We start from the raw sequence: 27,437 nt of genomic DNA on the forward strand, positions 1-27,437 counted from the left end.
TAAGCTGTATAAAAGTGTCTGTATAAAAGATAAAATAAATCAATTATTAGAAATTAGCTATAAAGGGACTAAGTCGACAAGAAAATGAATGAATGAATGAATGAATTAATTAATTAATTAATTAATTAATAAAATGAGATATTAAAACTATTATGTTTGGAAATGTGTTAAAAAAATCTTCTCTCCATTAAACAGAAATTGGGGAAAAACTAAATGGGGGGGGACAGTTAATTTAATATCTATATTTTTTATGTAAATTAAACATGTTTAACACTGTAATAGCACTGTAACACTGTGGTCCCTCATTAATCGTGGGAGTTACATTCTAAAAATTAACAAGTATATAATAAAAATTATTATAGATATTTTAAGTCTGTAAAACCCCTCACTACAAACTTTATTCACTTTCCTCAAACAGGCATAAACATTTTGATACTTTTCTCTCATTTAAACACTCTCATGTTGGCGCTGAATCATTTGAATCAGTTCATTTCAGTTCCAGACAATATTATGTAGCTACAACGACCGCGACAATCTCTTAAAAAGAACAACCCACTAAAGTGACATTTGTAATTACTCTGGATTCTTATCTGATAAGACTAAAAAAAAAAAAAAAAACAGATGAGAAACAACAAATGTAGCAAAAGCTAAACACTAAGAAATCAATAATTTTTTACTTCATATTTGGTTAAAAAAAAAATCTCTTCTTGTAACAAACTTCATTTGGTATAATTTGTATCTTAATTTTAATGTATTTTTTGTTGGTCAGTTATCTAGAAAATCAACGAAAAAACTAATAACATAAGCAGTCATGACAGATCATATGGCGTGGTCAATGATTTATATTTATTTAGTTAATTATTATTGTAATAACAACAAAACAATCCCAGTATATACGAATAAAACAGAATGTCTGTCCAATAATTAATAATAAGATAATTATGAATTCAATTTAAGTATTATAACATGCATTTGTGCTAAATGCATGTTATAATACTTAATACTTAATTTGCTTTATTTTGTAGGTATGAGTTATGAATTAATACAGTATTGCGATACTACTTGGTATCGTGATACAACAACTGGTATAGTAGCATGGCTTAAATTTATGATAGTGGCAACCTTACTCTCAAAGAATGAATGTTGGATATTATTTAGAATACCAGAGGTGGTCTGAGTTAAGGCTGAAAAAGTAATTATAAAGGAATTATGACGTCAGACCAAAATGAAACTTGGGGTTAAGGTTTAATCAAAACTACATTGTTATTAAAGATTATAAGAGACAAACCATTTCTACTCCCCTTGGAATAAGATGCACTTACGAAATCACATGCACTTATGAATCATTCATATTCATAAAATGCATAAAAAAAGGATGCATTTTAATTTCACGTTGACATATCAAATGTCAAATGTCACCAAATCAGTCCATGAGGATTCAGAAACTGGGACTTGGACACATTCTACTTGAGTGCTTTTCAAAATTCAGTCAAACCCATCAGTAACACCAGCTGTGATGTGGGAAACCATCACACGTGCACACACATACAAGACTCCAAGGCATGCCTGGTTTACATTTACACCAGACGACTCCAAACCACACATCTATGCCCTCAAAAATCACAAATAAAACACTGGATTCCAATTAAAGGTGCCAAGAAAATGTGATTTAATCTTAGCGACTCCCAAAGCTGACGCCAATTTTTCCGCACACACTAGGAAAAGTCGTTGCATCACAGGCCTCAGAACGAAGCGAAGCATAATACTCTATTAATCTGTTTGTTTTAGACAAGCACGTCTCAGCACAAACACACACAATCTTTACGGGACGTCTGATTTTTCCAGCTTTTGCTGTGGAAGTGAGCATGGCTTCTCACTGGGGCCAGGTGGCGTGGATTACATGTACTGGAGGGAGTTTAGTTCCAGCTCCTCCGGCAGGCTTTTTGCACTTGCTGTCATCGCATGTCTCAGATGGCGCCGTTCCCGCCCCATGAGTGCAATCAGCAAAAGGCCAAAGTGGACATTCATGGACAGTAAATAGCTTTGTTTTCATTTAAAGATGCAAATTATGCTCAAAACTGGAATATTGTACACAACGTTTGCAAATAAATCACATCCAATGAGTCAAAGACAACAAAACTGGCACCCACATATCAAAAAGAAAAAGTGTTGGGTTTGGAGAAGCCAATGTGGCCCCTTTTCTTATATAATACACACTCAAAGAGGAAAGGCAATGAATGCGCAGTAGTTTTTTGGAGCTTAGCCAACAGTTCTTGATGATAATAATACTGAACCATGGTGAGGTTGGACTTTGACTTAGGGATGATCATAATAACAATGACCAAAACCACATTTCATCTGTTTTACAATGTGGTCGTTCCACTGGTTTGTTCATTAATGCCGTCCCATCACACCTATTTTCATCTTTACACGACATCTGCATGCTGGATTTCGATAAATGTTTTTCCATCGAAGTTAACGCACATTATTTATTATCGGATAAAAAGTTTATCTTAAAGAGATTTAAAGTTACTTACTCTCACAGTTCTTGGCATTTCCATTAAGCCTTTGTTTATGTGATATTTCAAAATATAGAAAAACTATTGGATGGAAACACTGCAAATGGGAGAAGAGCGCATTGATGAACACTTGAGACACAACACTGGTGCACAGAGCTGTAAGTAGGGGAGACCGGGGCACAAAGTAACACTTTTTGGTTTTGGCCAAATAATGAACAAAGTATTGGGGTTAGACAAATCATAGCTTTGTTTTCATTTAAAGATGCAAATTATGCTCAAAACTGGAATATTGTACACAGGTTTGCAAATAAATCACATCCAATGAGTCAAAGACAACAAAACTGGCACCCACATATCAAAAAGAAAAAGTGTTGGGTTTGGAGAAGCCAATGTGGCCCCTATTCTTATATAATACACACTCAAAGAGGAAAGGCAATGAATGCGCAGTAGTTTTTTGGAGCTTAGCCAACAGTTCTTGATGATAATAATACTGAACCATGGTGAGGTTGGACTTTGACTTAGGGATGATCATAATAACAATGACCAAAACCACATTTCATCTGTTTTACAATGTGGTCGTTCCACTGGTTTGTTTATTAATGCCGTCCCATCACATCCTATTTTCATCTTTACACGACATCTTTAGATGAACATGCTGGATTTCGATAAATGTTTTTCCATCGAAGTTAACGCACAATATTTATTATCGGATAAAAAGTTTATCTTAAAGAGATTTAAAGTTACTTACTCTCACAGATCTTGGCATTTCCATTAAGCCTTTGTTTATCTGATATTTCTAAATATAGAGAAACTATTGGATGGAAACACTGCAAATGGGAGAAGAGCGCATTGATGAACACTTGAGACACAACACTGGTGCACAGAGCTGTAAGTAGGGGAGACCGGGGCACAAAGTAACACTTTTTGGTTTTGGCCAAATAATGAACAAAGTATTGGGGTTAGAGAAATCATAGCTTTGTTTTCATTTAAAGATGCAAATTATGCTCAAAACTGGAATATTGTACACAACGTTTGCAAACAAATCACATCCAATGAGTCAAAGACAACAAAATCGTCACTTCCTGATAAACTGGCACCCACAAATCAAAAAGAAAAAGTGTTGTGTTTGGAGAAGCCAATGTGGCCCCTTTTCTTAGATAATACACACTCAAAGAGGAAAGGCAATGAATGCGCAGTAGTTTTTTGGAGCTTAGCCAACAGTTCTTGATGATAATAATACTGAACCATGGTGAGGTTGGACTTTGACTTAGGGATGATCATAATAACAATGACCAAAACCACATTTCATCTGTTTTACAATGTGGTCGTTCCACTGGTTTGTTCATTAATGCCGTCCCATCACACCTATTTTCATCTTTACACGACATCTGCATGCTGGATTTCGATAAATGTTTTTCCATCGAAGTTAACGCACAATATTTATTATCGGATAAAAAGTTTATCTTAAAGAGATTTAAAGTTACTTACTCTCACAGTTCTTGGCATTTCCATTAAGCCTTTGTTTATCTAATATTTCTAAATATAGAGAAACTATTGGATGGAAACACTGCAAATGGGAGAAGAGCGCATTGATAAACACTTGAGACACAACACTGGTGCACAGAGCTGTAAGTAGGGGAGACCGGGGCACAAAGTAACACTTTTTGGTTTTGGCCAAATAATGAACAAAGTATTGGGGTTAGACAAATCATAGCTTTGTTTTCATTTAAAGATGCAAATTATGCTCAAAACTGGAATATTGTACACAACGTTTGCAAACAAATCACATCCAATGAGTCAAAGACAACAAAATCGTCACTTCCTGATAAACTGGCACCCACAAATCAAAAAGAAAAAGTGTTGTGTTTGGAGAAGCCAATGTGGCCCCTTTTCTCATATAATACACACTCAAAGAGGAAAGGCAATGAATGTGCAGTAGTTTATGGAGCTTAGCCAACAGTTCTTGATGATAATAATACTGAACCATGGTGAGGTTGGACTTTGACTTAGCAATGATCATAATAACAATGACCAAAACCACATTTCAGCTGTTTTACAATGTGGTCGTTCCACTGGTTTGTTCATTAATGCCGTCCCATCACACCTATTTTCATCTTCACATGACATCTTTAGATGAGCATGCTGGATTTCGATAAATGTTTTTCCATCGAAGTTAACGCACAATATTTATTATCGGATAAAAAGTTTATCTTAAAGAGATTTAAAGTTACTTACTCTCACAGTTCTTGGCATTTCCATTAAGCCTTTGTTTATCTGATATTTCTAAATATAGAGAAACTATTGGATGGAAACACTGCAAATGGGAGAAGAGCGCATTGATGAACACTTGAGACACAACACTGATGCACAGAGCTGTAAGTAGGGGAGACCGGGGCACAAAGTAACACTTTTTGGTTTTGGCCAAATAATGAACAAAGTATTGGGGTTAGACAAATCATAGCTTTGTTTTCATTTAAAGATGCAAATTATGCTCAAAACTGGAAAATTGTATACAATGTAGGTAGGGGAGACCGGGGCACAAATGGATGTTTTTAAAATCTCCATACCGATTGGTACGGAATTCCAGTATCGGGACAACCCTGCTAGCAATACTTATATGGCATTTATGTGGCAAATTGTTGAGAATTTGGTGAGTTCAGTCTCTATCCGGGTCACAGCACCAAGTTTTTTGAAAAAATGAGGACCAGTGTCAAACAACATTCTCAAGAAGTCTGTAAATCCAAATAAAGTAATTCAGATTTCGGACAAAGTCATTCTGTCTATTACATGTTTTAGGAGGAGCAGTATATAGAAAATGGCCATGGCAAGTTAAGTTGAAAATCTTGTTTCATGGTCTTAAATAGATCTTGAGGTTTCACCTGCCCTGACCAGCTTGAAAGTATCAGCCAAAAACAAAGGTACAGTCGTTGGGTCCCTGACTTTAGCATTTCCATCACATTGCTCAGGAAGGCAAATGTATCTCATGCCCTGGCTATTAGAGTTTTGAATTAATTATAATTAATTATATAATTAAAACCAAATAATATAACTTTTCTTTCTACAGTACTGAACAGTACTAATTGGTGAAGAAATTCCAGTATCGTGAAAATACTAAACAATAGTGGCAGTGGCTCCCAATCATATACAAAATATTACCTAATTTGCGAGAGAATACAAAAGCATTAAAACCTTTTTTTCTATCAATAAGACAGCCCTATGAGAAGGACGTTAGCACCTAGACTGGAAGACACGATAGCCCTGAAACATCAGGGTAGCGATTTTGAGAGCCCTTCAAAGAAAACTAAAATCTACATCTTTGAACAACCTGAGGGCGATTCAAATTTTTGGGTCAACTATCCCTTTAAGCAGTAAGAACTGAACTGACAACCCACTTTAGCAGCAATGTATATGTAGCCATTACACACAAAATGATTCTTGTTTGAACAGCGGAGCACAGCAATTACACCAAAATTACATGCTTCACTTTCAAGAGCCAAAGAAACCAGCATCGTTTGCAGTGGTGCTCGTCTACATGAGGCGTACTGTTTTCCTGAGAGTGTTTAATGGAGTGAGTTTCCTCTATGAGCCGACTCAACACTACAGCTCAGTCACTCACTCCCCTCACGGCTCACAGATCACTGACCGAAAACATTCGTCCCAAACCACAAATGGCCCCGGCAGCAAGACCAGCGCGACCGTGTGAACCGCAGTGACGCAGGGTTGACTTGAGGGAAACCCTTGATATTAAAGTCAAAGTGGCGTTTGAAGAGCCGTTTTCGCCCTCGAGCTTTGCTTCTATTCCCAGCCCAGACCTATTTTAGTACAGGGGCTCCTCTTGAATTTAGATCAGCATGTAGGAGCGTGTCATAACATGTTAACCGCACCTCATCGGAAGTGGCTAAACATTATCTCCATCAAGGGTTTGCTGGGTAAACCGTATTAGCTTATGCATTATATTTAGCTACAATCGCCACTGATTTGAGGATGATAATTGCTTTGCACCGCGTTAATGTGCATGCAAGGTTCATGTTTCCAAGCGGCGGGACTCCACGCTCTACGACCATCACACTATGTTTGTCATTTTAGTCATGTTGCTCACGTACCAAAACAACGTCTCAAGTGACAGGGGCGTCTTCTAACGTAGACACACATGGATGATACAAGACAAGATGACACAACAGACTCAAATGAAGCATATCTATCTAAAGTTTCTGACGTATGTTAGACGTACATTAGGATTGGCTCCATACCAAAAGGTTGACTGAACATTTTTATTTCCCAGAAAAGGTTAATAGAAAAATTGTCAAAGTGCTTATATCCTCAGTTTGAAGCTGTATGGTCAAGCCAACCAAATTTAAAATGTTTGAAAATGTCATGTGAAAATGACAATAATCAGAGGGGCTTGACTACCTAAATGAGGCTTTATCCCCTCTGAAGGGACATCAAAACAAGATACTGGAAGTTCTGCTCTTTAAACAGTGTAAATTAGCTTACACTGATCAGATTCTGTATCTTAAATAGTAAAGTTATTACTTAAAATTATATGTAATGTAAATATTAATTTAACCACCCCTATAATGGTTCATACCACTGTGAATGCATGATCACGCCCAACAGGCTATACGGGAAATAATTCAGTTGTATATATATACACATATATATATATATATACATATATATATACATATATATACACATATACACACATATATATATACACATATACACACACACACATATATATATATATATATATATATATATATATATATATATATATATATATATATATATATACATATATACATGCATACATATATATACGTATATATATGTATATATATATGTATATATATATGTATATATATATATATATATATATATATATATATATATATATATATATATATATATATATATATATATATATATTAGGGGTGTCACGATTTCATCGATCGAAATTTATGCTCAATTTCGATTATTGAATCAAAAAATATAATCGTCGATGCTGCCACGCCCCCATGTCACGTCAGCTTGGCTTGCCAAGCGGGAAAATAACAGGCTTGTTGAAGTGCTTGTTAAACTGCAGAAGCAGGAGACCCGTTGACAGAACTTAAATCCTCTCCTCTTTCAATGAAGTCGCCGGAGTGGAAGCATTCTGGATTTCCAGTGAGTTATGTTGACAACGTTCGTGTTGTCGACAAAAAAAAAAAGTTTTGCAAGCTCTGCTTTGTACGTATTACGTACGGTTCGTCCGATAGACAACACCGGCATCGCGATCCTCCGCCCGCCCCCGTTGCAAATCCGCTCGCGAAAAGTACACACTCAGGCCCTGTTTACACCGTCTTTGTTTTTAAATGGCATTTTAGAACGACAACGATTTGACATCCACAGTGGCGTGTAGCATTTCTGAGCAGCCCTCCTTCCTCTCTACCTCTGAAAATGCACATCACGTGACCACACAGACACAGACGCACACAGCCATGCGCTCGAGAGAGCAGGTCCAGGCAGAGGATCAGTAGACTGCTTCAATCTTTCACTCACTTGTACTTAGTCATTTTAGCGAACACCTCAGATACTGTTGGCTGGTTCCTGTTGGTTGTGCGTCTTTTTTACCGACGCCATTATAACGACACAGATCACTGCCTATTCACGAGTCCCGCAGAAAAAGTGATTGACAGGTGGTAATTATGTGTGTAACGTGCCTTTATTCATTTACTGTATGATTTGTTTATGGTTAAAACAAAGACCATGCAGGTCAGGTAGTTTAAACGGTATGCTACAAATAATTAATTGGTCATTAATTAATTAATTATTCATAATCGAAAATCAAATCGAATCGTGCCTTTAGAATCGAAAATGTAATCAAATCGAGGATTTAGAGGATCGTGACGATATATATATATACACACACACACACCGTTTTGAAACCCCTTTGGTCTATAGAACTGCCCTGATCCTTCGTGGCATAGATTTAACAATGTACTGGAAATATTCCTCAGAGATTTTGGTCCATATTGACATGAGAGCATCACGCAGTTGCTGCAGATTACACTCAGGTAGGCTGTGGCATTGACACGATGCTCCGTTGGTACTAATGGGCCCAAAGTTCGCCAAGAAAATAACCCCCACACCACCACCAGCCTAAACCATTGATACAAGACAAGATAGATCCATCCTTTCATGTTGTTGACGCCAAATTTTGACCCCTATTATTTGAGTTACTGTTGCCTTTTCATCAGCTTGAACCCTTCTGTCCATTCTCTTCTGACATCAACAAGGCATTTGCGCCCACAGAACTGGAGCTCACTGGATATTTTCTCTTTTTCTGACCATTCTCTGTAAACCCTAGAAATAGTTGTGTGTGAAAATCCCAGTAGATCAGCAGTTTCTGAAATTCTCAGACCAGTCTGTCAGGCACCAACAACCATGCCACGTTCAAAGTCACTTAAATCACTTTTCTTCCTCATTCTGATGTTTGGTCTGAACTGCAGCAGATCGTCTTGACCATGTCTACATGTCTAAATGCATTGAGTTGCTGCCATGTGATTGGCTGATGGAAAATTTGCGTTAACAAACAGTTGGACAGGTGTACCTAATAAAGAGGCCGGTGAGTGTATATGTATGAAATTACTCAAAACAATAAAAAATAAATGCTGACACCCACCATCAACAACCTCTGTATAATTGCCAGACTTGCAATAATCAACAGAAATAGAATAAAAGTCTAATTTTGTGTTGTTATTAAACATAAATATAGACCACATAAATTAAACAAATAAACACTAGTAGGATGAAACATTTTGGCATATTAAGAAAATATTGCAGACATTTTCATTTAGATTCAGCAGTTTTATGGCCTTTTCTATTAATAGCCTAAATAAAACATCAAAATTACAGTCCTCATTGACACTCAGATTTTACAAAACATTAGACACAGACACACACACACACACACACACACACACACACACACACACACACACACACACACACACAGACACAGACACAGACACACTCACAAATATATTTTTAAAAACAGGAACGGCACTGATGGCCTAGTTTAAAATAAACTGTGTCAAGGAAGCAAGGGGGGGGGTTAGCGGACAGCTTCGGGACAAAAATCAGCCAAAGTCGGTCAAGCGTCCACCGGGTCTGACTGCTCATGTCTGGGGGTGTGGGTTTAACCTGGGGCACAAAAAGAAGAGACTTACATACTCTCAGCAGCTTTTCACTCTTACATCACCTCGTCTGTGACACAGAAAAAAAAAGTAAGACATGGCTAGCCGGTCGACCGTCTAGGGTGACCATCATGGAGGAGAAGATCTGACACAGGATGACAGGCCCGAATAGAAAAAGAGATCAGCAGGAAAATGACACCCAATTCAATACGACAGGACGCCGCCTGTGTTTATACAATCTTCACTGCAGCTCGCTCATGATCACAACAGGATGAAATACCGCTAGCAGGACAAACACCAGCTAGCCATTACAGCACTCTGAAGAAGCGATTGAATGTTTAAAGTTCGCAAGGCCTGGACACTGCAACCTTTTTTTCCGTATTGTGTTGCAGTTACTAGAGACAAGGAATATTAAATGATAAGACAGTAGGTGTGGCTTGTTTGTTTTTACTGCAAGCTGATTGGATGAAGTAAAGTAGGTTTTTTTTTTTTCAGAAAGATCGGGGAAAGGGTTTCGGGAGAGTTAGTACAACCCAACAGACACCTTCTCCTCACCCTTCCCACCCTCGGGAGGACCGGGAAAATTCCCGGTGGGCCAGTCCGTTTTTCAGTCCATGAGGGCCGGTGTCTCTAGCTGCTTGCACTCTCATTTACTTATGTATTTGACCATAGCCTCACTCTTTTTATTCATTATTTTGCCACGGCTCCACTCTTTTTATTTATTTTCTCGCAGCCCCGTGAGCAAAATGCAGCCTACAGGGTAATGATGATGTAAATATCATCATTCGACCCCACACAGTGGCACCTTAGTGAATGTAATAATTTGAATAATTAATATTAATGAATAATACACCTGCTCAATGAAAATCAGATGATTCACTACATTCACAAATCAGCGCCAATTGTGGTCTAGTGGTCAGCATGTTGCTTTATGAAGCCGCCGACCCGTGTTCGGATCTCACCTAAATCATCATTATTTACTTTTTTTCATTTTTATAGTTAAGACATACAAAATACTTTAAGGGCTGTTGAACATTTAAAGTTCTAAAGCAGCTGTTTTTTTTTTGAAAAAAAACGTGGTAATGTCATTAGAAACTGACATGGAAATGACCTTATTTTAATATAATCAGTCGTAAACTGAGGTGGGCCGGTCTGGCTTGAAACTCCAGGGCTGAAAAGGAGTCCCACTCCAGCCCTGCATACAGGTGGTTTGCTGTCAGAATGCAGTAGCTTTGCTTGTTGATGATTACCCAGGTCTTGTATAGCTCTGTATTTTCTTGTCTTTGACTAGGCAGAACCTCGGTTTTTAGCACTAAAAAGTTTTGAATCTGGTAATCATGGAAAATTATTTCTTGCACATGACCACACAGAACAAAATTGTTGGCATCCAAAGACTCGTAGGCCTTTAACTTCTCTCTTGTAAAATCCCTTGGAGCTTTAACGAGAAGGTGATGCCATCAAAAATACACATTGTCACTATTTTGGAGCACACAAAAGAAACTTCAGCCTTCATAATTAAAAACACCCCAAAATATGTTTAATTTCAGTGGGAATTTAATGTGATGTCACTGAGCAGGTATGACTGTGGTTTAATCAGACTGTCCATTGACTGTTTGGAAGGTTTGAATGAGTTTAAAAGCTGAGAGTCAACACCGAAAGCAAAGCCTTCGGGAAGTCAGTTCCACGCCTGACCATAAAAATCTCCTTTTCCTGACGTCTTTGCCTCTGCTAAACCCCAGCTAAATCTCTGTGTCACATTCCATTAAAAACTACAAAGTTACACAATTTTTGAGGGAACCGTATTGGAAAGAAAACTAGTCTAGTCCCAGGCAGGCAGTGATTTTGAGTGTTTTGCGCCAAGGCTGACGTGGTACTGGTGTTATGTGCCATTAAATTCATTCTTATGCCACTATGGCCAAATGATTCATTAAGGAATTCACTCATCTGCTGACGTTTTTGATTTGGCTAGTGCAAGACATGTTCAAAAATGGGCTAGCTGAGCAACTGATGGCATATGTTTAAACCAGTAATTTAGTGCAGAAGGTGTTCATTTTAAGAAATTAGCTCAGATGGAAATAAGCGTTCAGTCATTATTTACTCACCCTCATGTCGTTCCAAATTTTTATGCTTTTTTTCAGCATGAAACTTGAACATAATGTTTTTAAGATGTGATCAGGGTTATCAACTAAAACGAAGGTGGTATTGACAACTATAAATAAACTCTCTTAAATACCCTGATGCTTGTGTGTAGGCATGGGCCAGTATAAGATTCTGAATGCATGATAACCTTGGATGAAAATTATCATGGTTTCACTGTATTATGATTACTGCTCTAAAACGGCATCTTTACAATTTGAAACTGTATCTTTACAATTTAGAATGGCATCTTTACAATTTAAAATGGCATTTTTACTATTTAAAACAGCATCGTTACAATGTAAAACCGCATCTTTACAACTTAGAATGGCACCTTTACAATTTAAAACAGCATATTTACAATTTTAAACAGCACCTTTACAATTTATAACAGCATCTTTGCAGCTTAAAATGCCATATTTACAATTTAAAAAGGCATCTTTATCATTTAAAATGGAATCTTTTCAGTTTAAAAGGGCATCTTTACAGTTTATAACGGTAACTTTACAATTTAAAACGGTATCTTCACAGTTTAAAACGGCATCTTCACAGTTTAAAACGGCATCTTCACAATTTAAAACGGCATCTTTACAGTTTATAACGACATCTTTACAATTTGAAATGGTATCTTTACAATTTAAAAGGGCATCTTTACAGTTTAAAATGGCATCTTTACAGTTTAAAATGGCATCTTTACAGTTTAAAATGGCATCTTTACAGTTTAAAACGGCATCTTTACAGTTTAAAACGGCATCTTTACATTTTAAAATGGCATCTTTACAGTTTAAAACGGCATCTTTACAATTTAAAACGGCATCTTTACAGTTTAAAACGGCATCTTTACAGTTTACAACGGCAACTTTACAGTTTAAAACGGCATCTTTACAATTAAAAAGGGCATGTTTACAGTTTAAAACGACATCTGTACAGTTTAAAACGGCATCTTTACAATTTAAAAGGGCATCTTTACAGTTTAAAAGGGCATCTTTACAGTTTAAAACGGCATTTTTACAGTTTAAAACAGCATCTTAACACTTTAAAAGGGCATCTTTGGATATATTTTCTGCAGGAAATACTGTTGTTTCGTAATTCAAAAATTCTTCACATACCTTAAAAACGATATAGCAGAAAATTTTGGCGGTTTAAAGACCTTGACTTTTCCAAACCGTGGTATACCTTGAAAACGGTTATCATCCCATGCCTACGTGTATATATATTTATTTTTCCACAGCACTAATTTTTTGTTTAAATGCAAAGCTATGATTTTCTCACTATGGAAATCAATAGCTGTCATCAACTGTTTGGGTGGACTACTCCTTTATACAGATTAATGATCAGAATATTCACCATCTCCATTTTCAGATAAACAGAGAGCAAGAAATGAGGCTTGCGTCTGTGTTTCAGCCTGTACTTTATGAGGGGCAACACAACCATCAGGTCACCCACATTCCCTTTCCCTCCATCTGCGTTACGTCTGCCAGTCCAGACGTCCATTAAAACAGCTTCAAGAATCACAAGTGAAGTGACGAGGTTCAAACCACCTTATCTGATGCACTGCCCAATGCCCACAAACAGCTTTCATTAAAGCCATCATATAAACAGACAAGCTTTCCATTATTGAAATCTTGGGTTTCAGACAAACCCGCTTTGCCAAATGAACTCAAGCCTCGCCAAGTTCTGCCAGAGCACAAAGGAAAACTGAACAGGCATTTAAGCAAACCAAAAGTGACACAGGCACTAAATCATTCCTCAGTGAGGCGACAACGGCATTCAGACCACTGAATCTAATAGCCAAATATGAAAACGTCTGTCATCATTTACTCATCCTTTACTGTCGGTCCAAACCTGTGTGAATGTCTTCTTTGTTCTGTGAAACACGAAATATTCAAATATGAAGAGTATTCGTCTTGATCTTTTGCATATAATAAAGATTAAACTATGATAAAAAAATGACACTATAAATCCTGGAAAATGAAGATAGGGATACATGACGGGAAGAAAAATTTATTTAACGACAAGTAAAATTAATGTTTGTAGGACTGCTCAATTTGGTCAAACATTGTAAATATCAAATATGACTATAATGATTATAATATTATATTAATAATAATAACATCAATATAGCTTTGTATTATTTTTATAAAATTTATTTTAAATGATTCATTTTAAATCATCACAACAGCAAATATTGCATACAAAATAAGTTTATGTAATAATTTTGTGTTCTGTGAATATTTTAATAGACACATATAAGTATGCATGCATACATACATATATACACATAAACAGACACACACACACACACACAAACACACACACACACACACACACACACACACACACACACACACACACACAAACACACACACACACACACACACACACACACACACACACACACACACACACACACACACAACAAACATTAAAGAGCCCCTATTGTGGGTTTTCGAAAACGAGCTTCCATGTAGTGTGTAACACGGATCCAAGTGAAGTGAAATATTCAGCTAAGGCTTAAATCTGAAAGTGGACAGTTTTAAAAACTATTAATTCATCTAAAAAAAAATAATAATAATAATAAAAAAGGAGTTGACTCATAGTGGTTAGAATGAATCGTCTTCATAACGAGTCTTTAGCCGTTTTCGGCTTGATGTGACTATACGAAACATAGTTGTTATGGGCGCAAACCCGGGAAAATTAAAACCTGCGCCCCGCCCACTAACACAGCCTTGAAGACAAACAGATTCTGTATGAGTCAAGAGGATTCTGTGCTTACCTGGATATTATTGGAAGTGTGAGGGGAAATAATTGATTCTGCAGTCTACAAGCTTACAGTGGGCGATTCATTCGTTTGTTAAAGGAAGGATCAGAAAAGAGTGGTGTATGAGACTTGTGAGAATGGCAGACAATACACCAGGGGTGCGTGCAAAATAAGGCCAGTTTATTAGGCATAAAGGCAGCCTGCTACACGCTGGTGAGCACTACAACCCCCTGGCTGGGGATGGGATATTTGGGCAAAGCAGAGTACAGGTAAATAATTGCAAATAGAAATTATCCAAGTTACAGCTGAGAAGGGAGAAAAGCTCAGTCACGGAAATCACGCTCAGTAAATGATGTGCACGCTACCGGTTTCATTTTCACTGCTAAGTGCCGTTCATACTTCCAGTGTGGGGGGTTATGACGGTCACGAGAATATCGCGCGGGCCCGTCCGCCGGGGGCTTGACAAACCGCGCTAGGCATTTGTCTCGCGCTGGGCATTTGTCTAGCGCTGAACGCTGTCGACCAATCGCAACCGGCTGTCATCGGTCCAATCAGCGCAGATTAGCTTCGCGCTAAGAAGGGGTTTGGGAACAAATGAATCGCTGAAGGATTCATATGGGAGTCGCTGGGATAATTGGGTAAAAATAAATGCATATTATAAGACCATGAAAGTGTTTTTTGACCTTGCATGCATATCAGTATGTTGTTGGAGACACATATAACCAAAATATTACCCTTTTTAATGCATAATATGGGCTCTTTAATATACTTTTTTTTTTTTTTAAAGCATACATTTGTGTGTTTATACTTGCATATTAATATACACAGTATGCACATATATGTAGACACAAACTTGTATTTTGTATGCAATTAGTAGACCCAGACAAAATCTGCAGACATTTTTTGCCATTTGACTTATCTATACATTATAAATAAATAAAATCTGCATATTTCTGTGGAATGATTTTGGGAGTATCGTAGCTAAAAACTTATAGAAAATAAACAATGACATCTTTTTAACTTTTATTTATTGTTTACAAAGCAGATCCCATTAGATCCACTTATTTGGTAAACAAAGCAAGTCTCTCATATAATATCTCTACAAAAAGACAAACTGTATAAATAACTTATATGAACATTTTCATATTAGTCAATATTACTGAAATTAATTAAACTTATAGAATAAAAATTTACACAAGTAAATAATGATGAGCTAAAAATCTGCAGATTCCATGTGGGCCTAGCTATTAGTCATGACTAATATGATATATATCATACATGTACTGTATGTATGTATGTATGCATGTATGTATATGTGTATCTACAGTGCATCCGGAAAGTATTCATAGCGCTTCACTTTATCCACATTTTTTGTTACAGTCTTATTCCAAAATTAAATAATTTATTTCCTCAAAATTCTACACACAATACCCCATAATGACAATGTGAAAAAAGATTTTTTTGAAATTGTTGCAAATTTATTAAAAATACAAAGCTGAAAAAAAAAAAATCACATGTACATAAGTATTCACATTATCTGCAGTGAAGCTCTAAATTGAGCTCAGGTACCTTCTCTTTCCACTGATCATTCTTCAGATGTTTCAGCAGCTTAATTGGAGTTCACCTGTGGTAAATTCAGTTGATTGTACATGATTTGAAAAGACATACAGCTGTCTATAAAAGGTCCCAGGGTTGACAGTGCATGTCAAAGCACAAACCAAGCATGAAGACAAAGTAATTGTCTGTAGACCTACAAGACAGGGTTGTCTTGAGGCACCAGGCTGGGGAAGGTTACAGAAAAACTTCTGCTGCTCTGAAAGTTCCAATAAGCACAGTGGCTTCCCATCATCTGTGAGTGAAAGATGTTTGAAACCAGCAGGACGCTTCCTAGAACAGACGGGCCATCTTAGCTGAGTGATCAGGGGAGAAGGGCCTTAGTCAGGGAGGTAATCAATAACCCGATGCTCACTCTGTCTGAGCTCCAGCATTCTTCTAGAGAGAGGAGAAACTTACAGAAGGACAACCATCTGTGCAGCAATCCACCAATCAGGCCTGTATGGTAGAGTGGCCAGATGGAAGCCATTTTTTCAGCAGCAGGAACTGGACGACTAGTCAGGATAGAGGGAAAGATGAATGCAGTAATGTACAGAGAATTAAAACCTGCTTCAGAGTGCCCTTGACCTCAGACTGGGGCGACGGTTCATCTTCCAGCAGGACAATGACCCAAGCACACTGCCAAAATGTCAATGGAGTGGCTTCACAACAACTCAGTGAATGTACTTGAGTGGAACATGCAGAGCCCAGACCTAAATAGATCTCAGGAGAGATCTGAAAATGCCTGTACATCGTCGCTTCCTATCCAACCTGACAGAGCTTGAGAGGTACTGCAAAGAGGAATGGGCAAAAACTCCCAAAGACAGGTGTGCCAGGCTTGTAGCATCATATTCAAAAAGACTTGAGGCTGTAATTACTGCCAAAGGAGCATCAACAAAGTATTGAGCAAAGGCTGTGAATGAACATGGGTATTCATATATTATTATGACTTTGACATCAGCTAAAGGACTGTTTTGATTTATTCATTAAAAAAAATCCCAGTGTTTTCCACATTATGAAAATGATTTCAATAAATCAGGCGTCACCAATTTTGTTCCTGGAGGTCTGGTGCCCTGCAGGGTTTAGCTCCAACTTGGCTCAACACACCTGCCTGAGTGTTTCAAGTATACTAATGCCGAGTTCAGACTGCATGATTTTCAAACTAGTCGTGTCACAGATGTTTTCACACTGCATGACTATCTGGGCTAGCGTTTCGTCGCTGCTTTGTTTACACTGCAAGATGGTTCGGCGACATGGACATTCACATTGCATGACTTTTCTATAGGGAGAATCGCCGACAACTTCGTCCAAACTACGTCTCACAGCCAAAAACATGTAGTATATCTTTTATTATTAACTACATAATGAGAAAGAAGCCTTTAATGGGGTAGAACATGTACATGTTTGCTCACCTGGGTTTAAAGGGAATTAGCCATTTCTCCTCAACGTTGATAATAAATTAATTTCTTTCTGTATGAAATGTCAAACAGACACGGTTGCTCCTGAGTCCTGTCAAACCTCCACTAGTTTTTCCTCCATTTCGTGGGTCCAAATAAACCGAAAAAGAGCTCTTTTAACTTCTCCCCCAGCCTCCCGCTGGCCTGCAGCAGGTATACACACACGCACACACAAGTGATGGCTGATGTTATTTTTAGTCAAAACTCAATTCACACGGCATGATTTGAATCGCCGACAGCTCCAGATATTTAGCATGACAAATATCTCACAGGCATCGGCGACTCATCTGCGATTCTCTCAGATCGTGTCTTTGATTGTTCATACTGTGTGATTGTCACTCACGTGCACGAGCACCGATTTGCCTGTGATTTCAGGCATTTGTTGGCGATTTCTCAAAACCTGTCGGCGAGCCAAAATCGGGGCTAAAATCACGCAGTCTGAACTAGGCATTAGTAAGACCTTGATTAGCCTGTTCAGGTGTGTTTGATTAGGGTTGGAGCTAAAATTTGCAGGACACCGGCCCTCCAGAAACAAGTTTGGTGACCCCTGCAATAAACTCATTCATTCATTCATTTTCTTGTCGGCTTAGTCCCTTTATTAATCCGGGGTCGCCACAGCGGAATGAACCGCCAACTTATCCAGCAAGTTTTTTACGCAGCGGATGCCCTTCCAGCCGCAACCCATCTCTGGGAAACATCCACACACACATTCACACACACACTCATACACTACGGACAATTGAGCCTTCCCAATTCACCTGAACCGCATGTCTTTGGACTGTGGGGGAAACCGGAGCACCCGGAAGAAACCCACGCGAAGGCAGGGAGAACATGCAAACTCCACACAGAAATGCCAACTGAGCCGAGGTTCGAACCAGCGACCTTCTTGCTGTGAGGCAACAGCCCCTGCAACAGCCCCTGCAATAAACTGTGCAGCCCTAATAGATGACTAACTTTAATTACAAAAACACAAACTTTTAAGTTAAATTAAATTGAATGTCTCTTAAAAAAAACAATAAAAAAACAATAAAAGTGAATGAGAAGTCCGGCACCAAAATGGAAAAAAAAAACCCTACTAAAAACGAAGTATTATACCGATGCAAATTACTCTTCAACTATATTCCAGTCTTCAGAAAGCACATTAAACCCTCAAGTAAGAGTGTGAACCTGAAATGCTTTTTCACAACAATAAAATCAGTCACGATCACCAATCCCTGAACAAATACTGACAAAATGTTCATTTCTGGCTGAACTGTTCCTTTAAGGAGCTCATTTCCCACCATCCTACATCTACCCAGAGACACAGCAGATGACATCAGGCCTCAGGGACATTAAGACGATCCTCGAAATAACACTGCTCGCGACAAACATCCAATTTTCCAGTTAGGGGACAACCTTTCTGCGGATCGCCAGTCGTACTTGTCGCCTGTCCAGCCGCATTTACCACCTACAGTTACACCCCGTCTCCTGTTATCGCTTTTCCTCGCTAAGCATCATGTAAGAGAGGCTGGAGCCAAATTCTGCCTCTCTTCCCTCTCTTCAGCCACAGATGCAGCAAACGGTGCAATCTGCCAATCTCCATGAGTCATCCAGCACTGTTAATTATGTCCCCTAAGGAGGAGAATTGATTAGCGAGGGTCTCAAACTGATTTAAATTGTTATTTGAGACTATATAAAGCGTGGGCCTAAACGTTGCCATTTAGTCACATTCACTAAGCGCTGTCGTTATTCAGAATCCTACTTTGCCAAGTCACACAGATTGCATGTGTGGAGAGAGAGAGGGAGGGAGAGAGAGATAAGAGAGAGAGAGGGAGAGAGAGAGAGAGAGAGAAAGAGAGAGAGAGTAAGAGAGAGATAAACGATGCTGGGTGAAAATGCCTTTCAAGGTGAGAAAGTTTCTCAGTTTAGTCGATAAGTGGAGTTGTGCAATGAATTATTCAATCATAGACAAGTCACTATTGGTTGAGGAGAATGTCAATCATGCAAGCCTATATTTCAACTGATAACACACAAAAAGAGATGCAAATATGTCAGAAAATATCTAAACTATCAAAATGTTAGTGTATTTAGATTGCTTTTGCACACCAATAATGATTTTTTTGTTCAAAATAAATTATATTATATATATTATATAAATTACTATGTAAATTATTATAAATTAAATAAATTATATTCAATTATATTAAATATTATATTATATCAAATTGTATTAAATTATATTATATTACATTATATTATGTTATATATATATAATACAGCGGAATGAACCGCCAACTATTCTGGCATACGTACGTTTTATTATATTAAAATAAATATAAATTTATTATAATAATAATATAATATATATTACAGTATATTAAAGATTTTTATATGACAACTGAAATTTTTTAGGCTTAGTTAAGCTTTTTTTGTACGTTTTTACAGCCATTTATGATTATTTTATTAGCCTTTTACATTTCTTTCCACAATCTTGCCGACAGCAAACACATGGACATTAGTGTATATCCAGTACAAGTGAGATTACTCTTGAGTAATTGGATTAGTTGACTAGCTAACTAGTTAAAAAGCTTAATCCCGCAGATAATCCCACAATCTCATTTTAAATCTAAACAAAAAAAAATTCTATTTCTATTAGCTATTATAAAATTATTGGCGAAAGAAGAACTTAAAAATAACTTGGGATTATAATTAACCAGAAACCACAGTTCATACCATGTTACGTTACATGTGATTAATGAATTTCATGACTGTTAGACTTCACAGAAAACTATAAAGTGCTGTTTATTTCTGTTTTTTTCCATCTGTTTTGTATTTTGCATATTTTTTGATAATTTTGTGTTGCCTATCCAGATGCGCTCCGCTACAAAATCATCCCAGCCAATGTAAAACTATGAATTCTTTCAAAAATGTTACTTAAATTTTATTCAAATTGCAGAAAAAACAAAATATCGTGCAGCCTTATATATACACTATACATTTTTTAACTGCATTATAATGACTGGGATTATATTTGAGTTGTTGGAAAAACTGATTTAATTGTCATTAAATCAAAAATACATTAAAATAAAAAGGCTTAAATGTCATTAAATACTACTTTCTCATGTTTTTCAAAGTGAATTAAAAGCAAAAAAATAAGTAAATAAATAAATAAATAAAACTTTCAAATCCATATAAAGCCATACAAGATCACTGAACAACTACAGCAACAACAAAAAAACAGTGTGAACATTAACTGTATGTTGTTTGTTTGCAGAAAGTGCACAACTAGGGTCATGCAAGTCTGGATTAACTCTCTGCTGCCAAGATCTGAGAAGGGCTGCTTTGACCTTCTTCCTGTGGGGCCTGGAATTTACAAGGTCTGAGCGCCGGTCCTTGAGAGCCGGAATGTGGAAAGACGAGTGAGTTTCCTACAGGCTGTGATTAAAGCCTGGATTTATATGCCTGTGCATGATGCCACATGCTAGAACTGCAACCAGCAGCTATGTGTGACAGCAGCCCAGACCGACAAGCATGATATAACCAGCAGCACAGGACAGCACAGACGTCACCACACCAGAAAACCTGCCAACCCTCATGTTCTGTCTGATCCTTCACCTCAAGACCGTTTTTAAAGTATCAAAAACAATATTTAACCCTCTCGTGTGGAGCTAGCTATGGAAAATTTTAGACCATTACAAAATACTCTAGCCTTTGAATTTAAAGGGAAAGTTCAGCCAATAATGAAAATCCTCATTGTTTATTCTCCCTCATCTGGTATTAATAAAAATCTATATTAACCCTCATTGAAAACATTTGTTGAAACTGAATGAATACATTTATAATTATCTATAAAATATAATAAACAAATTGCAAGCAAGAATACCTAACATCAAGCAAAAAAATTTAAATAAGTAGTGCTTTTTGCTTTTCCGGAGAGTCAATCTGTATTCACCAACATAATCAACTGTATAGTCTTCATTTAAATTAATAATTCAGCCAAATTATTCTTCATTAAAGTTATAATTGTATGTTATTGTGCCAAATGCATTAAACTCTCTTAAAATGCCTTTAAAGCACACGCAAATGATAAAGCTTCACTCTGTTGGTTATACGTTGACTTCAGATGGTTATATATGACTTCACAAATCTCTCAAGTGTTGATCAAATATAATCCCAACTCCACATATCATATCCCACGATGTGACTACTTTGGACACACATTGCAATATCGATGCTGAAATGATACATTGTGCAGCCCCATATATTATAACATTAAAAATGTATAAAAAAAAATTGGTAGGCCTTTAGAAAATTCTCCGTTTCTTTTGGATTTAAAGGGATGGTTCACTCAAAAACGAAAATTATTTTTCATTATTTATTCCACCTTATCTGGTATTAGAAAAATCAATATTTGCTGAATTAACCCTGGTTTTCAAATCACAACATGTTGTTTCTGCTGAAGAAAAGACTGTTCATCATGGCTTTAAAAATGTAAAAATGTGTAGATCTTAAAACAAATTCTCAGTTTCTACTGAAGTTAGATAAAAGAGACTTAAAATTCCCTCATCACTTATTCTCCCTCATGCGGTATCAATAAAACAACTATTATATATATTTACCGAATTAATTATCAAAAAAATCATATTTCTACTGAATCTAAAAGGATTGTTCACCAAATAATAAAAATTTACACTGTAATAAAATTGCAGGGCTCCACATATTTTCTTAATGTTGTCCCAACAAAAATTAAGTTAACTGAATTGATTTGACAAATTTAAGTAGATTGTACATGAAACAATTAAGTTGTCTCAAAAAACATCAAGAATTGTGTTAATTCAGCTCATTTTAAATAAGTAGTTTGAACAAACAGCAAAGACATTTACCTCATCATCTACTCCTCTTTATCTGATATTAATGCAATCAATATTTGCTGAATAAACCCTGGTTTTCAGGTTTTAGGGCTGGGAGGTAAAAATCGGTATTGACATTTATTGATCGAATACCATTGTCAATATCGATAAAAAAAAAAAATTAAAAAAAAAAAAGAAGATTTGGTATGTAGTTTTGGTATGAAGCACTATAGTTTTATTTAAATGCTGCTGCTGGGTGTGTGCCTTGAAAGCAATGCCAATAAGCTCAGGATGTCTGTTTGTCATTTCCAATGGAGGCGTGTGACTTGCATGAAACACACATGATCCTAGTTCCAGGAGAACCTAGTTGAAAAACATTTGAACTTTTTCGAATGCCCCGGGCGCACTGCTAACCAACCAGAACTAACCAATCTGCTTCACACTTTGTGAGGAATATACACATTTCAGTAATAATGGTAGACTAATGACCTCAGACAAACACAGCACATCCAAACACTGCAGCGCTTTTTACTTTTCTCCATAAACTTGTATCAGAGATGCAGCAATCTGTCCGATTTTCATCCTCTGAGAGAATGGTCAATGGTCGACTAGTTATGAGAGACGCCATAGAAAATGGTGAAGGAAAGCACATGTGCGCACTTGTCACTTCAGGTCAAAATAACAACACACTAAAGATTAATTTGGCTGCGACTGTTTGTCAACTGCGTGAAAATACAGGGTGCTTTCAGGCCCAGGTGTTTGTTTCAGAACCTGTTTCATTTGCGAAGTTAGCGCAGTTTGTCTGGCGTATGTGAATCACGCAATTACGCTCGGTCCGACTTAAATCAATCAGTCCGAGAACGCCTGAATGAGGTGGTCTCGGCTCGATTGAGCAGATCGATCGTAGTGAGAAAACAAACCAATCAGACAAACTAGGCTATATCACAGTGTATTATGATTGTGTAATAGCCATACATACGACTATGTGTAGAGAGAATAATGAGTAGGGCAGGATGTCATTCCTACCGGTAAATATGCGTTTCATGTCTAATACGAAAGTGAAAGCATACTGAAATATTAGCGAAAGCTGTTTATCTGTTAGGAAAATTGACCAAAAATGACCATCTGAAAAAATTTTCATATTTAATCTTATAATATTTTGTATTAGGCCTATTGTTTTGTACATTTCTGAACTGACACCTGGAAAGAAAGATCAACATTGATCTGCTTCATGATCTGATTGCAGTCCCCGTGTTGCTCCGGGAAATGCATCCCTGAGGTAAAATTCTCACACCCGCTTCCTAGACTTTCATTAACATTCTTAGTCTACATTTAAAAAACCAAAGGCCATAACTGATTAAACTGTAGGCTAATATGATTATTATTTTGATGCATCAAGCCAGAACAAGAAGTAAAATTGCGACTTAAAACTTGGTTTACAAATAAATGAAAAATAAAAATATTGACTGTAGTATAGACTGATGTAATGAGCCTGTTACTAAAATTAGGCATGTTGGTGGGTTACACACATTAAACAAATTTACTTTAATCAGTAGTGTATTTAAATTCAATCTATTCACTTATTTAAATGTATATATTGTGTAAGGTAATGGTTCCGATCATGGAACTGACCTCAGTCACTATCATTAGTTGTCATAACTCTAATTAATTTAAAAAATGTTTTAAGTTAATATATGCAATTATGCATATTTCAGAGGGGGTGTCACTTACAGCAGGAGTGCATTTTTTGGCACCACAGTTCATCTGTTGTTTCTCTCTATAATTTAAGCCTATAATGCATATAATTCTAGCCAAAGTTTTTTTTTACTAGATTGATTAATTAAATAAACTGATTTTTTACAAAACTTGACAACTGAAATGAGGCTATGCATGAGAAAGTCAGTCTCTGATTTATATGTCTGTGGGTGTCAAAACTGAAGTGCACCTTTTCACTTTCATACGCACGCACGCACACACGTGGCAATGTGTATATTAACATTATATTGAAACATCAAAACTAAACTCAGAGTTAAGAAACCAGAAAAATACCAATCTGTAAACATGTTTTATATCTTAAATGAGGAAAATAAACATGCGTTATAAACACGACAAAAAAAGTCTGCGAGTTTACAGTATACAACATGCTTTGTAGAAATTCTGTGAATGAAACTGCACAACCTAAACAATATAATGCTCATCAAAAGGATGAGAGTCGGCTCTCTATAAAACAAAAATGACTGATTTTATGTTATTTGACATTTTTTGCATTTATGAGGAAAAAGCTTCGTCATTGATATGACAGCTGTGAAACTGGCACTTGTGTGCCAGTGTAAAATACTTGCTAACACAAAAAAGTGCACCTATAATGCTATATTTTCCTTGTTTTGACACATTAAAAATTTCTGGCTAAGAAATTATTTGGAGTGGCTAGAGATAAATTTGCTAAGTCCTTAATTTTGAACCCTGAAAAGTCATGTGAAATAAAAACTAATTGCATTAAGACACAGTCCATTTGCTCATGCACACTGAGCAAGCTAATATACAATACACACAAGAAGTTAAATGAATGAGAAGGCATGTGGACATAACACAACATCTAAATAAAGTCATTTTAGCATGTCAAAGTCACATTTATGCATATGAAATATATTTTCCAAACAAAAAAAGTGTGGCTAGTGAAAATGGCGAGTGGCTAGTAATGTTGGAAATCTACTAGCCACAGTGGCTGGTGATCAAAAAAAGTTAATGTCAAGCCCTATATGTATGTATGTGTTAGGGTTAGGGTTATATATATATATATATATATATATATATATATATATATATATATATATATATATATATATATATATATATATATATATATATATATATATATATAAAGTCTATTATAGAATTATATTTGGCTTTTTGTGGGGCCAGTGAAAACTTTGGCAGGGCAAGTAAAAATCTAAACCCTGTTGAGGTAAAGTGTAAAGTTAGTTTTATAATCACACATTTGGACTTTCTCATTAAAAATATAACATCAGAAAAGTATTATCTGCAAATTATAAATATTGAAATCATATTAGCAGCCAATGACTATCAAAGTACAACATTGTTCACAGTCAAATAAGTGCTAATGTTGTTTTGAAGTCACACTTGCATATGATTTCAGACCGCATACTCAAAGTAGCATTGTAAACAATTTAGGGAGTGTGTCACAAGTTATCACTGAAGAAATATGTGTGAATTTAAAATCAACTTTACCTCAATAAGAACTTAAAAGTGTTAATTTAACTACGCAAGTGATTGTTGATGATCTAAATTCACTTTTATCCATTCATTCATACACAAAATGCTGTCAAGACACGCAGAAGGGCTACTCTAAGATAGAGGTAAAGTTGGTTTTATATTCTCACATCCGTTCATTAAGCAATCTCTATATAGTTTACCATGTTACTTTGAACATTCGGTCAGAATTAGCATGCATGTATGACTTCAAAACAACATTAACACTGTTTATTTGACTGTAAACAATATTGTACTTTGATAGACATTGGCTAATATGATTTTGCTATTTAGAGTGTGCAAAACATACTTTTATAAAATTATATTATTAAGGGGAAAGTCCCATTGTGCGAATATAAAACCAACTTTACACTCAGAGATATACAACCGACACAAGAATCATCAGTTATGCGTGTGACGTCAGAGCTTTCATAAACAAAAAGGAACCCATGCTGTTTATTGACCTGAACTCCACTATCTATAATGGTTAACCAAGAGCTGAAACAATGTAGAAGCTCCTTTAACCAAATACTGAAAAATATGATAAATGCTGATTTGAAGCTCTCAAGCTGCACAAAACAAAACAAGCAAGTCCTAAAAATCTCTCACAAATGTGTATATTCATGACACGTTAGCTGACATCTGTCACAGCGTCAATCAAAGCACTGCTACGACTGCTTGTATTAATAATACACATTTATACAGATTAAACATCCATAGATATACGTGCATATTAAACGTATATTTAACATATTTGACCGCCAAAACGTCAATATTTGTATTATCAATATGTAAAAGCAAACATTGTCCGTAGCTCACCTGAAGACCATTATAGCTAAACAGTTCAGCAATATACCTTCATTTTGATCCTAAATACAACATTCTGATGAAAATACCCCTTTGTACAAGGAAAACGCATGAAGTCTGAAATGAAACGTGACACACACACGCAACTACTGCGAGAGTTACGATTCACCACACACATATACATACATACATACATGCATGCATGCACATACACAAACAAACGCGCGCGCACACACATAGTGTTTTGATTGTTTCATCTGGTCGCCCACAAGTTTCTTTCTCTTGCTTTCAGTGCTCGGTGCATTTAGGGATAAATGTATTGGAGGGTGCGTGAGAATGGTCGCTCACCTCTCCGCAGCTTCACCGCGTTCGGACGCAACGCTCCGGACTTTATTCCCGTTGGAGAGCGCGCCAACGACGGATCCACTCACAGACGGATTCCGCCATACTGGATTGTGGCGCGCGGATCACGTGTCGAGTCCCCGGCGCATGTCCTCCAGAGGCGGGCGCTCACGCTCGGCAGAGCCCCGCGACTCATGTGGGATGGGGCTCGCGAAGAGTACTGTTTCGAGTTTTTAACAGTATTTTGAGGAACAGAAAGCTACATTTTCATTTAATCATTAGAAGACATACTTAAAATGTATCCAAATAAGCCACTTACAATGACAACAGGAACATTCAAATCAACAATAGACATTTTTTAATAGTATAGCATAAATGTTTTTTTTTTGTAATAGGCTTATATATTGTAATAAATAATAAAATAATATATATATACAGTTTAAGCCATCCTGTGTCTCTTTTTCAAATATTTCCCAAATGATGTTCAACAGAGCAATTTGTCCGTCTTACCTATAGACAATTTTAATGTGGTGATGTCATTG

General features: G+C 36.6%; 1 protein-coding gene across 4 annotated transcripts in view; it reads right to left on the reverse strand.

Annotated features, from left to right (window-relative positions):
- hdac4 (histone deacetylase 4) overlaps positions 1-27,003 on the reverse strand; it is a 399,635-nt gene extending 372,632 nt beyond the window's left edge. For all 4 annotated transcript variants that reach the window (XR_015498934.1, XR_015498933.1, XM_087266974.1 and 1 more), the window contains exon 1: positions 26,902-27,003. The gene's annotated coding sequence lies outside the window, so the exon portion shown is untranslated. The remainder of the gene's footprint in view (positions 1-26,901) is intronic.
- Positions 27,004-27,437: the final 434 nt, after the last annotated feature.

This window comes from Danio rerio, chromosome 9 (genome assembly GCF_052040795.2).
Source record: "Danio rerio strain M-AB ecotype USA chromosome 9, GRCz13ab, whole genome shotgun sequence".
Taxonomy (NCBI): domain Eukaryota; kingdom Metazoa; phylum Chordata; class Actinopteri; order Cypriniformes; family Danionidae; genus Danio; species Danio rerio.